This window comes from Barbus barbus (genome assembly GCF_936440315.1).
Source record: "Barbus barbus genome assembly, chromosome: 24".
Lineage (NCBI taxonomy): Eukaryota > Metazoa > Chordata > Actinopteri > Cypriniformes > Cyprinidae > Barbus > Barbus barbus.
Window position 1 is genome coordinate 22,450,810 of NC_136752.1, and position 16,299 is coordinate 22,467,108.

Sequence of the window (16,299 nt, forward strand, 5' to 3'; positions counted from 1 at the left end):
CTAAAAAAAGTTTTTAATCAATATTTTATCTTTTTTTCCAGAAATAAATAATCATCTTTAAAACCTTAAAAAATTGTCAATGGTAAAAGAAAAATATTAAATACAAGCTTTTGTCTAATATTTTGTAATAGCTATAATTTCATTGATTCTGCATAGTATTGTACTGTATATGTTAATTCAAAACATTATCTGAAAGCGATTCTTAACATGTTACACAATTTTTAATTTTTAAGTATGTTATATATTGTTTAAATTATATAAGATATTTTAAGGATGCTTATGTACAAGACCAAATATTGATTATAATTATTAGAATTATAATAATACTTATTTGTGGTTTACAAATTAGTTTGACGACATGGTATTTCTGTGAGATTAATGTTTAGCTGAGATTTTGCTGCTAAGGAAGAAAATTGGGAGCTTGGAGCTTTTTAAAATGCAAAATGAATCATTTTGCAAGCCACTAATAAAACAAATCAATATAAAGTTGTTATTGCTTTAGATCATAACCTCATTATAATGTAAACTTTAATAATATATTGTCTATGCTATACCAAAGAGAACATGTGTGCAGAAATTACACTTGGGAAGCTAACGCAGCACTAGATAAGGGAGATAAGTAACTGTAAATGTATTCACACATTTAATTATCTGTCTGAATGACAAAGGACTCAATTTCTATTAAAACAAGAAAGCGTTTTTGTATTATCATCAAATGGTCTTTGCAAACATCTTGTGAAAATGCAGGACCCATCGCAACCTTCAGACTAACAAGACTAGTCATGTGTTTTGACACTAACTGTGTAAGATGGATGTTGAAAATCCCCCAACTTCAGCAAACAAGCGAGCAGCTAAGTAGGATTTAATAAGGATTATATTGTAATGCCTCATCTAGCAAATATTAAAATAACCTTTTTTAAATTTGAGCCTATGCACAGTAAATAAGATTTTTCATGTTCATCTCAAGCAATTTGCTCTGGTGGGTAGGCTATATTGTGACACTTGAAATTGGAAATGGAAAAGGAAACATTCGAATATCGAGTTCTTTTTTTGCAGCAAATTGAATTAGATGTGATATAATGTGAGGATATTCCAAGCTATATGAGGGGGTAGGAACTGAGATTGTGGCAATGTTTTGTTTCTCTGTGTTAAATGCAGTATGAGGGTCTGAGAGTCACAGAATACCTGCGGATACCAACCATATATAGTACATAGTCCTTTTCACAGATGTGTTCAGACCACTGAACCAATCAGCAATATTCTTTTTTTCTCCAAGCACTTTGACAGTTTGTGAGATTAGCTTGTCAGAATGTGATAATCTGGCCTGGTGCCATCTGTCATGATGGTTAATGAGGTCTGATAAAGCATCATGGGATATTTGGCATACATTATCTTCTTTGAAGGCTTGAAACAATCCAATATTCATGCCCACCAGCAGTGATTAGCAGAACCACTTTTACAAATATTACTGTAGAAAATTGATTTTCCCTTATGTCCTTTATACTGTTTGAGCAGTGTCTTTATAAAGTGTCTTTATTTTTGTAAATGTGCACTTTTCTTTTAGATCCTTAGCTAAACTACAACATATCTTTAAGATTATCCACCTTATTTTTAACATAAGAGCTGGTGCAGCAGTTTGTAATTATGAAAATGTGAGGCTTCTGGTGTCTTCCACTCATTTTTCCAGTTATTTTAGCCAAACAAAACAATCCATGCTGCTTGATATTGCAAACTGGTATTTGCTGTCATTTAATTTATTATCTTAAACATAAGCATACTGTTTTGTATCACAAATTGTTTTACCATTTACTGCACTTTGTTCTTCCAGTTTTTACCCATTGTGGTAAATAAACCAGAAGTCTCACACATTCACAAGAAATTAGCCTTCTGCATTGCAAAATAATATGGATAAGGCAACCACCTTATATATCTCACATACACAATTGAAAAATAAAATGTTTTTTCTGGCTGTCCAGATATGTCCTTAGATTGGATGTGAGGGTCCATTCAATCACTTATTATTAAAGGAATCATTTATTAAAAAATGAAAATGTTGTAATTATTTATTCACCTCCATGTAAAAAATTTAGTGAACTGTACTTGTAAACATTAATGCTCAATGCTCTTTAAACACATGTAGCTTATTTTAAAGGGATAATTCACCCAAAAATGTTTTTTTATTATTATTTTAGACTCCCTCGTGTTGTTCCAATCCTTATGAATTTCATTCGTCTGTTGAAAAAAAAAAGAAAAAAAAAAAGAAGCTATTTTTAAAAATGGACGGTAACCAAACAAGTGCTGCTAGCCATTGACTTCCATTGTTTATTTATGTTTTTTTTTCATACAGGTTTTGAGCAACTAGAGGATGAGTAAATGATGACACAATTTTAATTTCAGAATCAGAATCAGACTGAGCTTTATTGCCAGGTATATTTACACATAACCACACTATACTTTTAAGCACTGTATTTGTGACTGAAGAGCATATTTCTGCATGTTTTTTACATAATCTGTGCTATCTAAACAGGTACAGTACATGCATATCATTTTTCCATTTCTAGTATATTTATCTCCAAATGCTGCTTCTTGACCTATATTTATCCTATATGTAGAGTCCTCCACCTACCATTCCACGCTGGACCCCCCATTACCTGCACTGCATTATCAAACCACCCACCCTGACCCAGCTGCCAGCTGTCTAATTCACTTGTGACGCCACGGGCCTGCCTATCTAGATAAGAAATTTTGTCTGTCCTCTCACTTCACTTGTGGAACATGGTTCCAACTGATGGTAGAAGGGACTTATTCTTATTTTTATAGCTTACAGTAACAAAATTGATAGCCCTTGTACACATTATAATAACATTACAAGGAATATATAAATCAAAGTCAACTGAAAGAGAACAGATGTATTTTTCTTCTCATGTTCCACTGTCAAGAATGGATTACATTCAAGTTATCACCGTCCATTGCACCTAAATTTCACTGCAACTATTTTCTCAGCACTTTTTATTAGCACTGTGGCTTATATTATCTTATGGACAACAGTGCTTACAACAATAAACACAATAAAAAATGTTTTGCTTATTCTTAACTCAAATATACCGTACATTCCCGAAATCATTGTAGTTGTTTGTTGTTATTATTGATCTTTCGTATTTTAAAGAAATTGTACTACTGTGCTTTGGAATCATTCAGAATCAGATAAAGTACTAAGATCTTTTTTAAAAACTTGAGACTTAAAATTCTGCTTGATATCTGTGTCATATTGAGAACAATTGAAGTAGATCCAGAACAGTCAAGGCATAAAATTGGTTCCCTATCAGTCGGTCACTCCGAGTCACGTTGGTGACCGACAAATTCGTTGGTGACCTTCTGGGCAGCCGGAAAGGGTGGCTGTGCTTGCCCGGGCCGATGAGAAGGTTGGGCTCGAGTGGAAACCTCCACCGCATCCCGAACCCTCAAGGTTGGAAGATTGGTTTCTCGGGATGGCTCGCGCTGGTTCTCAGGGCCCTACCCCTGTACCTTTCTTCCCGGAGGTGCATGATGAGCTCACTGGATCATGGACGGCACCTTTCACTTCCCCAAATCGATCCGGTGGCTCGTGCTCCCTCACCACCCTCGACGGTGGGGCAGCGCAGGGGTATACGGGGATCCTGCCGGTGGAGCGGTTGGTTGCGATGCAATTGTTATCCAAATACCGCTGCCACCTGGCGTGGAAATCTGTTGCTCCCCTGTGTCCCAGACCGGCCTTTTCGGCGACGCAGTGGAGAACTTCGCCCAGCAGTTCTCTGCTGCACAGAAGCAGACTGAGGCCATCAGGCACATCCTGCCCCGGCGTGCACCTGCTGCCTCCACCCGGCCGACGGCGACAGCGCCTCAGTCTACCCATCGCCCCCCCCCCCCCGCTCCCGCACAGCAAATGCAGCTGCCTCCAGCAAAGCAGTGCCGTGGAGCCGGTCGCAGGGCAGCTGCCCCGCCCGTCCAGGCCCCCGCCAAACCTGGTGGCAAGTGAAAGTGGGGCTGCTTCATATGAGACCGCTTCAACACTGGCTCCATGGCTTACAGTGTCAGGGGTTTGGACGAGCCCACAACTGCACTTGCACATCAATTGCCTAGGGTTGCTAGCAGTACGCCTGGCCTTGATCCGTCTCAGGAGGCGCTTACGAGGCTAGCATGTACTGGTCCGCACGGACAACACTGCGACCGTTGCGTACATCAACCGAAAAGGTGGTCTACGCTCCCGTCACATGTCGCAACTCGCTCCTCCTCTGGAGTCAGAAGCATCTGAGGTCGCTTTGTGCCATTCACATTCCGGGCTTGCTCAACCGGGTAGCCAACGAGCTGTCACAAGCTGCTCTCCCCGGAGGGTGGAGACTCCATCCCCAGACGGTCCAGCTGATTTGGAGCGTGGCGGAGCGTCTGACGCTGGCCCTCACTCGATGAATCGGTGAGAACCGGTAGAGGGCTGGGTTCCATATGTGAGACCTAAAATTGGATCCCATATGTGTGAAGTCCACGGCATAGCCTTAGAGCCTGTGTTTCCCCGGCAGATGTTCTGCCATTGTCCAAGAGGCTACAATCACCTCTAATCTTCCATATGCACCTAAACGGTTGTTCATATGCGTAAGTGCTTCTGAACCTCCTTCGGGAAGGGTGGGCTTCCGCAGCGTCCGGTTCCAAGTGGAACGGGTACGTTTCCCAGTGTTATCCAGTCTTACTGAGTAGGTAGTGCCATAGCAACAGTAACTGTCTTCTGTGGTAAGCCCTGACCTGCGCCAAAAAATAGGGGTGCAGGAGGCTTCCACAGGACACTGGAATGGGCAGTATCCATGGCCCTTTGGTAGGGATCCCAATTCGTCGGTCACCGACGTGACTCGGAGTGATCGACTCATAGGGAACGTCTCGGTTACGTATGTAACCCTCGTTCCCTGAAGGAGGGAACGGAGACGTCACGTCCCATCGCCACGGCTGCTGTACCACCGCTGAGCGGCCGGGTCACCGGCTCGGCACTTCAGGAAAAACCTGAATATGCGCTGCACCTGCTGCCTACTTATACTCACGCTGTGATCAGCGGCAGCTGGATGCAATAATCGCATGCCAATGTGCATTGGCTCGTTTAGATACACTCGTAGTGGATTGGTCTCTCTAAGCGAAATCCCAAAACGTGACGTCTCCGTTCCCTCCTTCAGGGAACAAGGGTTACATACATAACCGAGAAGTTTTGCCGGTCTGTATATTGCAGTGGTTTTCAAACTCTGGGTCGTGGAGTGGAAAAAAAAAAGGGTCACGAAGAAGTTTGAGAATGGTGGAAAGTTCATACCATGTGAGAAATATGAAAATATAAGATCTCGAGAAAAGTTTTTCTTCTCACGTTCAGCTCTCAAGAAAGTTGAGATTGGATGAATATTAGCAATTCAATGGCGTAATCAACTCCATTAATCCCAGATGGACAGTATTGGGATGTTGTTTAGTCTGCGTGAAGGTCTCTATATGAAATATAGAGGTCGGCCTAAAGTGAACTGCAGTGAATACGATTTAATCTTCACTTGAGATGAAGGCTTGCCTCTTATTATATGAGAGCTGTGACCTTTCTTAAGTATATAGCTAATGACATTGAGGCTCCTTTTGCAGTATCGGCATGTCAATTCACCACTGTCTGATTTCTTCCGCATTACCTTAGAAGCCTCATCAGACTAACAGGCACAGCGGCTGGAATAATCACTATTCAAGTATTCTAGTCATAGACTACACCAGAATATCTAATAGCATTTTGAGGAACACGGTGTAGCTATTAGCTTGTGCCTTCAGCCATATAAGCTGCCTGAAATATAGAGACAAGGGTAGAAGTATTGCATTGTAGGATGAAATAAGTTAATAACAGAGTTTGAGTTCTGTAGCCTACACGTCATCGTTGTGCTTTGGAGCCCAAAGGTTGTTTGTTTAATTATTATAAACACATTCATTAGCGTTTTGTCGGAACTGAGCTGAGTTGCTTAATGAGTTTGCATGTGTCAATTGGCCAATGTATAACATGTGTCCCACATATTGTATAATGTGTCAGTGAGTCTGAGGAAAAACACCCAGGAAATCTTCCTGGAGACTTTGTGTGTGTGTGTGTTTGAAAGTGCCTCGACAACGGAAAATGTAGGAAGCACTTCAGCGCTTCAAACACCATCTGAAGTGTAATCACTTTATGTCATGATCCACTGTGAAGTTCATTTCCTTTCAAATTTGCGTCTGAATTTCCTTCCAACTGACTGTGTCAAAGCTTTCCATATTTACATGACAGCCAATAAAGATGTTAGAAGCATTTCACTCCATCCGATTCAAAATGGTTTGATCGAAAGTTTTGGCCAGAATTACTTTTTGCAATAATGATTTTTAAAACAGATCTTTACACAACTCCAACTGATTTGGCTTCTTTTCAGTGTTGAGGCATATTAGAAAAGATCAGTAAGGACAGATTTCCCCAGTGGCTTGGATTTCTCTGGTTTCTGGACCAGGCCCTAATGGAATCCCATTAATACGATTGAACATTTAGGTTGAAATAATTTAAACCCAGTGAATCGCTTATCTGAGATATATTCATTAGAGTAACTCTAAATGCCTCAGTGAGCTTTGCATAACATATTCTTCATTTCTTTAGATAAGTTTATGCATGAATATCCTCAATATTCCATTCTGTCTTTGTCATGACGAGCATTGTTAAAAAATAATAAACCTAATAACCCAACATTATTTCAATATTCAGTTGCTTCACATTGTTTTATTAAAATGGCAATGCGAAAGAGAATCACCTGCTGAAAAGATCTGTATCTGGTGCATATTTATACAAAAAAAAACATCATCTTTTAATTTTCACTATGACACTGTACTGTCAAAACGTTGGAACTACTGTACATTCAGAAAGTATCCCTATATGAATGGCGCACATAAAAATCCTAGTCACAGTATGTCCAAAGCAGCTTTGAGCTAGCTGTTGAGTTACATCCTGAAATTTTAATGTAATTTTGTGTTACCTACTTTGGAGAATATGATTTTTTCAGATTTGAAAGTACTCCTGTGAAGTCAGGATATGATCAGCACATCAGAGCTAGAAAGATGTAGTTCTGGCACCGGTGTCAACATGAGTTGTTTCCTGTTGTAGATTTTGGCGTGCAGATGGGATCTCCTCAGGGCTCATGTTTAATGTATACAGGTTGTTCTTTTTCACAGCAAACAAGAAATGACCTTACAAGATGTCAGTTGTTTTCCATATTAATGTGCAAGAGTGAAACCACTAAATCCCCACCTGTGTACATTGTTTTCAAAAAGTGCCTCTACCAGCTTTCAATATGTAATTGAGAGCCGTATGGTCTGACCCATAGGCCTACAGTTTAGGCAAAAAGGTCAGTTGAGTTTAAAAGCCAGTTCACATCAAATGCAAAATAATACATGAAACGAATTGCAGGAAGTTTTATTCACTCCAAGATTGAAACAAATATTTGACATGCTAAATAACAGCCACATTTTTTCCATTAAAAGGTGAAATATGCATTTCAATTCCTCATTCCCTGTTATTTACTTTTTTATTTTCACTGTACATATCCTGTAAACATGAAATCTGTGCTGTTTTGTTGGAAAAGCAATATCAAGGCAATAGAAAGTCATTAGCTGTTGGAACTGAAATTGCATTGCAGTCTGTTGGTCGATTGGTTGTTGAATGTGCCAAACTTATTTTTTGTAAAAATTGCAATTGTAAAAGGCCAGGAAGTTGTGGTTGCAGTAGACATCAACTACCATTGGAATAACTAATATAAGTTTGGATTTACCTTACTGTAAACATACACCTTGCAGCTTAATCATGTTTGGAATTGGAGGACCACTAAGGGATTTTGTTGATTTTTAACCTGTACCAACAGCAACCATATCTCATGCAAAACATTATAAATTTGCCATGACATCAGCATAACTCTTCCATGTATTTTTGCAAATAAATAGAAACATGTTGTTTGATTCATGCCAACATTGGTTATCTGAATTTGAATATTAAATTACAATTAAAGTTATTTAGCATATTTACATATTTGCATACATAACAGGATACAATTTGCATTTTAATATGCAACAGAAGATAAAGTTTAATTAACATTATACGTTAATTATTTGAAATATGCATCCTGATTTGGGTTTGAACATTGCAGGTTAAATGGTTATTAGTTTTGTCTTATAATTTAGGTCATGAAAGAGTGATTGTCAGACTGTGTGTATGGGTGTGCGGGGGGGGGTGCGGCCAATAGGTCGCTGTCTGTTGATGTAAAGTTTTGTATAGGAATAAGCAGCAATAGGCTACTCTTCATGTGAACAATGAATCCTCAATACATTTGCATTTAAATGGATAATTCCCTCAAAATGAACATTCTGTGATCAATTATTTTTCATTCAAAAGAAGTATGAATTTATATCTTTCTCACAGAGCTATCAAATTGTTTCAGACCACTTTATAAGTTGTAAGAAAAAGAGCAGTGTGAACATTCTTTAAAACGTCTACTTTTGTGTTCCACAGAAGCAAGAAAGTCATTAGAGAAGGAACGTCATAAGTGTTATCCACTTAAGTGCTTATGATGTTGATAAATCAAAAAGACATACAGTACAGTATATTACAGTATATATCATTATAATATTAGACACATTTATATTTCAAAAGAGAAGCAGAGTTCAAAAGTCCTTGGATTCTTGGATAACCCTTTCGAAGTAATTACCTAGGATTTGAAAAGATGCTCAAATGCCTTAGTCTCTGTGGCAACCGCTGGTATAATACATTATAGGAGGCACACTGTTGAGGAAATTTCAACGTTAATAGGTATTCCATAAAGGCTGGAGGAGGTGAGACATATTGATGCATTGAAACGGTGCTCAAGCACCGCTCAGTTATACTCGCAATTATGCCCATAGAGAAATGGCAGAGAAAATATCTGTCTAATAGCAGTGGAAATATTCGTTACTGCAATTCATTACGGCCTGTGATGTTTGTCCAAGGTATTACAGATGATTTTGCTAGAAGGTTTGCCTTGATTTGTAGTTTTTATGCCCCTGGGCAAGGCTTTGATGTCATTGGCTGAACTGTACAAGCACTCAAAACATGACATTTACTCAAAACTGAAAAAACTTTTTTTGTTAATCAATTTAATTACTTCAAAGTCTGAAGAAGAGCAGTTAATTATATAATCATTAACACATATAGTCTTTTTGGTGTATGTGTGTGAAGCAAAAAACATTGCTTTTCTGTCACAGTACTTAACACTGTTTCTCTTCTAAATGCTTTAATGGACCATTTTCAGCACATTTACGACTAAATGAGACAATTAAAATAGTTAAAAATCATGATTCTGCCATACTCTAACTCAAAAAAGCTTGACAGTAGTGATGACATCTTACTGTGCCTGCTAATTCCCTGTAGACTCCTAGGATGTTTCAAAGTTGGATAGATCGATACGGCAAAAAACCCTTGCGTAAATCCTGTTAGAAACCTCAACCTTACCATTGATCCGGGTGAGAATTAAATTCTGTTCAAACCTCCTCCCCACCGAACAGACTTCTAAGGCTGATTCAACACTACAGAGGTAAAGATGCAGCAGAGACATTCAAGAGGCTAATCTTCAGAGGTTTCAAAACATCCCTCAACGTCATGCTTGCCCAGATGCCACACCACATGCTATATGCTGGCTTAGGGAAAGAGATGCATAATTATCAGTGAGCTAGCAGAGAGGGAGGATTTGATGGGCGTACATAAAGTAGTCTGTTAGTGAGTTAAGAATGCAGTGTGTAGTATGTAAGTAGTGCTTTAGATTCTAATATAAATATTGATGTAGTCTGGGTGCAAAGCACAGAATGAAGACAGAGCATGCTAAAAACAGTCATTTGTTGTTGTTGGTCATTTTAAGTAATATCAGTAATAGATGTTGTTGTAGGGATGGCAAGATTTACCGATTCGCATCAGTGCATTTGGCATTAAAAGTTTAATGCATCAGTTTAAAAAAGTGTGCATTGGATAAGAGTTGACATTAGTTTCACAGTGCATTGTTTCTTGCATATTTGCATTGGTAAAAAACTATTTATATATAATTAATTATAGATGCACTATACATTTATTAAGTATTTTATAGGCCTATTTAGATTGACTCTCATCACCACTGCTGCTACATGAGTATGACATATCACAACACTATGGAGATCGAGGCGTTAGAAGTCAGAAGGCACTTTAAGGGATAGTTCGTTCAAAAATGAACATTTTGTCATTAATTACTCACCCTCATGTCGTTCCAAACCTGTAAGACCTTTCTTCATCTTCTGAACACAAATTAAGATATTATTGATGAAATCCAAGAGCTTTCTGATGCTCCATAGACAGCAACGCAACTGAAATGTTCCCAGGCCCAGAAACGTAGCAAGGACATCGGTAAAATAGTCATGTGACATCAGTGTTTCAACCGTAATTTTGCGAAGCTACGAGAATACTTTTTGTGCCCAAAGAAAACTAAAATAATGACTTTATTTAACTATTTTTCTCCCCTGAGTTACTGTCTCCCGTCATTATGGAGAGTTCCATGACGTGTTCAACAAAAGCAGTGCCACGCACATACGGTGTTTACATGCAGAGGAAAACATGCACATGCGATGTGATACTCTCCACAATGGTGGCAGATGGGATGAGGAGGAAAATAATTATTGAATAAAGTCTTTTTTCTTTGTGCACAAAAAGTATTCTCATAGGGTCAGAAAGCTCTTGGATTTCATTTAAAATATCTTAATTTGTGTTCCGAAGATAAATGAAGTACTTACGTGTTTGGAATGACATGAGGGTGAGTAATTAATGACAGAATTTTCATTATTGGATGAACTATCCCTTTAAGTTAATTTATGAATCGCTGTCTCTCTGAAACAAAGAAATAAAAGTGAACTATCTGTACCCTATTGAATTGCATAACATCATATTTTTTCCATTGCATCTTATTGCATTGAATCGCAATGTGTTGAATCCAATCTAAATCGGATCGGACTGCATCGTAATAGAGGTGAATCGCATCCCATTGTGGCTGCTTCATATGTATCTTTAATGTATCGTATCGTTGGCTATGCATCAAGATGTGTATCGCATCGCCCTCAGTTATGGAGAAGCACATCCCTAAGCTGTTGCAATGCATTTTGGTTGTACCTATTTTACTTCCTTCATTACTGTCCACCTTTGAACTATAGCCTTCATTGTTTCCCTGTGCTGAACACTCTTATAATTGATATTTGACTTTAAATTACATGCACAATAGTTAACAAAATCAAGCAGTGTTATCATTTTAACATTGCTGTTTCATTTTCAAGTCCAGTGGTGAGATTATCACAATGTAATTTGATGCAGCTTTCTCAGTTAAAAAAATCTTTCTCTAAACATATCAATCGATAAATTTAAAAAAAAAAAATCTTCATTTTGACTGTAAAATAACTTTTTTTTCGCTTGCCGAAGTGATCCGAAGGATTCCCTATGGAAAATTAATTCCAAGCATGAACACAGACTATTCATGGAAAGAAAGTTAACAGGCATCTTAAGGGTACACCAACAACAGCTATCCTTCTTATTCTTCACCGACAGCTAATAGCATTATGGCAACCATTCACTTATCTGCAGCTCTTCATAACAACTGTAATTGACCCTAGAAGCAGCTCCTGTCCAATCAGATCTCTAGCAAACACTCCTAACCAATATATCCTTTATTAAGCTTTCAACACTTTTCCACCACCAGTGTTTGATATTTGTGGAGACAACCCTAATTACATTTTATCTGGCAGGCAGGAAGAAGAACTTGAGCTCTGGTTACCAGTTATTTTTTTTCCAGCTGGTTTTGAAATAGACATGAAAAAATAAATATTTGTTCTCTTTATTAAATCACATTTTATTAGAATTTCTTATAACTAATACGTAGGAGCTCATTTCTGCCTCAGAGTAAAAAATACAAACATTTATTTTCTCCCTTTTTTTGAGTTACAACATGGTTTGATTTTTTTTCTTTTTGGGAAACTGACCTACTTGTGCTACAAAAACTTAAAAATATTAGTGGTCGTCCAATTTTATGTTGCCACTATGGCTCTCCCTAGGCAGGAATAAAACAATAGACATCAAGACAATAATATTACAATATGTACTTATTAAAGTTTTCTACATAAACCCCTTTCATACCAAACCCACTATTTATTTAATTTTTCTTCTGCTGGGCTTGGTTGACATATTCTATAAAAGAGCCCCCCTTTCATTTTGTTTTTCCAGCTTTGTTTGTAGTAGCAATCACAATGATCTTTTGTTTGATGAACTGTGCAGCACAGCACTATATTGCCAATATTGAGTGGCGAGTCTACGCTTTTAGGACCACAATGAGAACGCACGTTGATTAAGGCTTAAGTTATCGGTCACACCTCTATCTTGCCTCAACAAAGCAACATCCCATTCAATTAAACAATACTCTGACCTTATCTTTTTCAAATCAATAACCATGATAAACAGCAGTGTCCAGTCTGACCAATCACAAAGGTCTCTGGGTGAACCAGATAGCAAAAGCACACAACTTGTTGAGACATATGAGGGCAGGAGTTGCTTTACTCACAATGGTTTCCATACATCAATATCTGCGGGAATTGTTTGCCTGAGGTGGAGACATGGCAACACGGGCAAAATGAAGTACAATTGATATCTTGATGTCTATATGATTGTGTGAGTTGGAAAAAATATTTATTTAGTGTTGTGTGAACAATAAGTCCCGATCGTATCCTTGATTAAAATTAAAAACTAAAAGTTTAAAGTTCAATCTTTAATTATTTAATTTTTGCACAACCAAAATTAGATGTTAATATAATAGACATTTCAGTCTGCATGACCAATATATGAGTATTTTCTGCACAGAATACAGACAATTGCTGTAGATTCACTTTTGCTAGAATAATTTCAAGGGTCTGGCACAAACAAACAGCAGTTGATTCATTTCATTCTGTTCTGGTAAGCTGCTTACTCACAAATTATTTCCTGCCTGCTTATGGTCATAATTATGTATTAAATTACTGTAAATGGACTTTATCCCAAAGGCTTTTTGGGTTGCGCCAGCCAAGGCCATTTGAATGTATTATTTCTGTCCCCAAGAATCTTCTGGAAGCTATTGAAGTGATTTGGATTATATTGAATAACCTGCTTTGATGATAAAATTATATGTTTATTCTCTCAAAGACTAATATAGGAAGGCAATGGACAGGCTATTGCCTTTTACGTTGATATAAATAATATTATTTAAAAAATTTAAAATCCACAAAGCATCTCATTTTTATTGTAAATTATTTAATGATGTCAAAGTCAAAGCAATATTTTTATTCAGTAGTTAATTCTCTGTCTTGTGTCCTCGTTCTCTCCCATCAGTTTTGCTTTGATCGTTTTTAACAGTGATCATTTTTGAGAGATCATTACCCAAAAATTTTGGAGGGCCTGATGAAACTGCCATCCAGCTGCTCCGTGATGTTATTTACCAGCCCTTATTTGTGTCAGTTTTGATAACACAATGCAAGGAGGAAGATGAGGATGTGGAAGAGGATACAAGCTGAGTGAGGAAGCAAGAGAAAGTAAACACACAGAGGGGATTTGAAACATTTGAAATGTCTTGCAGGTGCTTTAAGTGACATTTGGTGACTAAATTGCCACAGGCCAGCACTATCCTCCACAAATGCCTCACTGGTGATTCCTTGTGGATCCTGCTTTGACTTATTTATAAAGATACAGAAAATGAACGAGAAGGGTTAAGCATATAAAATGCCTAGAACACTAGTATTTTGACACATTTATGGTGAATATTTTGTCATTAAGAACAGTGTCACGGTACAAATTATATCTTTACTATGAGATCAGAGTCTGATTTTCACACTCATGGTAGGGAACAGTAATTTATTCTGAGACCAGTTAAGCTAATTTTCTAATGTGCCTGAATGAGTCCTGATGAATTACAAAAGACTGCTCTGAAACATCACACGCACCCTCTTAGTAAATGTTTCAATTACCTTATATTAATCTGATTGTCACATAACCACTCAAATACAGTTATTCCCAGAGCTGAGACGAAGGTAATCATAACTTGTCAGCTCTCCTTCGTTAGCACCTGTCGTAATAAATGAAATAGTCCTGCTGAACTGTCATCACTTTTCTGCATTGATAGTAACAGAAGACTTCTGGCAAATCCCTTACCAAGACCAAACTGTCAAATTAAAATAAAACCGCAATCTGCATGTGTTCGCTAACATGAAGTCATGCCTCAGGGGAGGTGAATTAAGCAACCCATAAATAATCTGATGGGCAGCATTTGTTCCATATGTGCTAATACAAAGGGACAGACAGATAGATCTTCACCAAGGGTCTTCAACCTCTTGGTTGGTAGTATAATATTCAGTGGCATATGGCAAGACTTTGCCATTTAGCTATACCTGGCAAATGTGTTCAGTACCATATTTAGTGTACTTGTATGATGTTTATATTGCAGAGTCTTTAAAACAGTTGTTGTAGAGAGTAATTTAATTTATATCAATATACTTTTTATAAGGTTTCGCTAACTTAAAAGTTTTATTAAATTTTTAAATATATTTTAATGTTTTAAACAATAAAAAAATGAACGGTTTTTAATATAATTATTTTTAATTTAACACATTTATTTTTAAGAAAATTTATATTGAAGATTCCTAAATGATGATAGAATTCTATCAGTAAGTATTTTTTAGTTTCTTTTATTGGAGACTTTCAGTGTTGTTGTTTTACAGGTGGCAAAAAGTGATGTTTTTATGACAAATATCTCATTTCTGTGAAATATTCATGAGTGTATTGGAGACAGTAAAGAAATTGTCAAATATAATAACAGTTAATATTTGCTTAAAAACAGTTAAAACAGGCTGATGAAAAGAAACACAATAAGGCCTGGTTTAACAGACAGGGCTTAAACTAAGCCAGGGTTAGGCCATAGCTCAATTAGGACATTTAAGTAATTTTTATAAACTATACTTTATATTTTAAGATCAGTCAGTGCAAGTTTCTTTCAGTTGAAACGGCTCAGACTTACATTTTAGTCTAGAACTAGGTTTAAGCCTTGTCTGTGAATTTGGCACAATCTTGGGGATTGTGTTTTAATTTTGGGGTGTACTATTCCTTTAAGAAGAGATTAATTGATACCAGGGCAGTTCTTAGGTAATGAAATTATTATATTAAGAAAGTGCCATTCATTCTGTGGAGGGTATATGGAGTTGCGCCCAGTCTAAAAGTGATCAGCGCCATCAGCATTTGGCCATTTTTGAGATTTGATTTGTGAGCTAATAAATGTGTGAAGAGTGACAGCATGGGTGCAAACAAAAGACATGGTAGTGTCAACTGGAATTATCACACACAACGATGGGATGGCTGCCAATTATTTTCCTTGATTGAGCATTGGCCTTATCAGAATGACGGCAGAGGAATAGCCTCCATATTCATTAACAGGAAAGTTCAGCAGAACATGGGGGAGTTATAAAAATACATTTAACCAGGGTTGTTTACTTGAGGGCATATACATGAATGTCATTTTAACATGCTCTTTTGCACAGGTTTTTGTGAAAAGCTGAACTCTTAAGGACACAATTCAGGTGCTTCGCTAGACATAAATTAAATTTGAGGCTTTGCCGTTTAATGGCATATGATTATGCAAAGGTACATAGAGGTGAAAGAGTTACTTCTAGGTCACAATTCATCAGCTAAGGCAGATGATTGGTAGAGAATTACAGGGTGTGCTCATTTCAATTAATATCACATTGAAAAATTTGGGTCTCTTTTTCTTAAAGCCATTTTTAAACTCATTAATAAAACCTTACTAATGCAGTTATTTAGAGTCACTATAGAAGACTTTTCGCAGAATTTTGGATTAGTGATCAACAGAGGGAATAATAGCAAACAATTTACATGCTGTTCCAATCAAGACCACAAGTCAGCGTGACAATTGAAATTTGGCTCTGCAACAATAAAAAGAAAAGCGTAATTAACTGTCTACACCGTTTGGCCTTTCACTGAGGGTTGTTGAGAAAATTGTGCATTAGTGTTTTCTGCTTGTACAATGGCAAGTCTTTCTCGCTGCTCCTCAGTGACTGATCTTACTCTCTTCCTGTGAAATTGCAAAGGAAATGTTAAGATTGTCGTGTCACTAAGGAACTCTTTCCACAAAAAGGAAGAGGAAAAGCATCTGGGATAGTGAAAAACACACGCTATCTTATTTCCAAGGATGA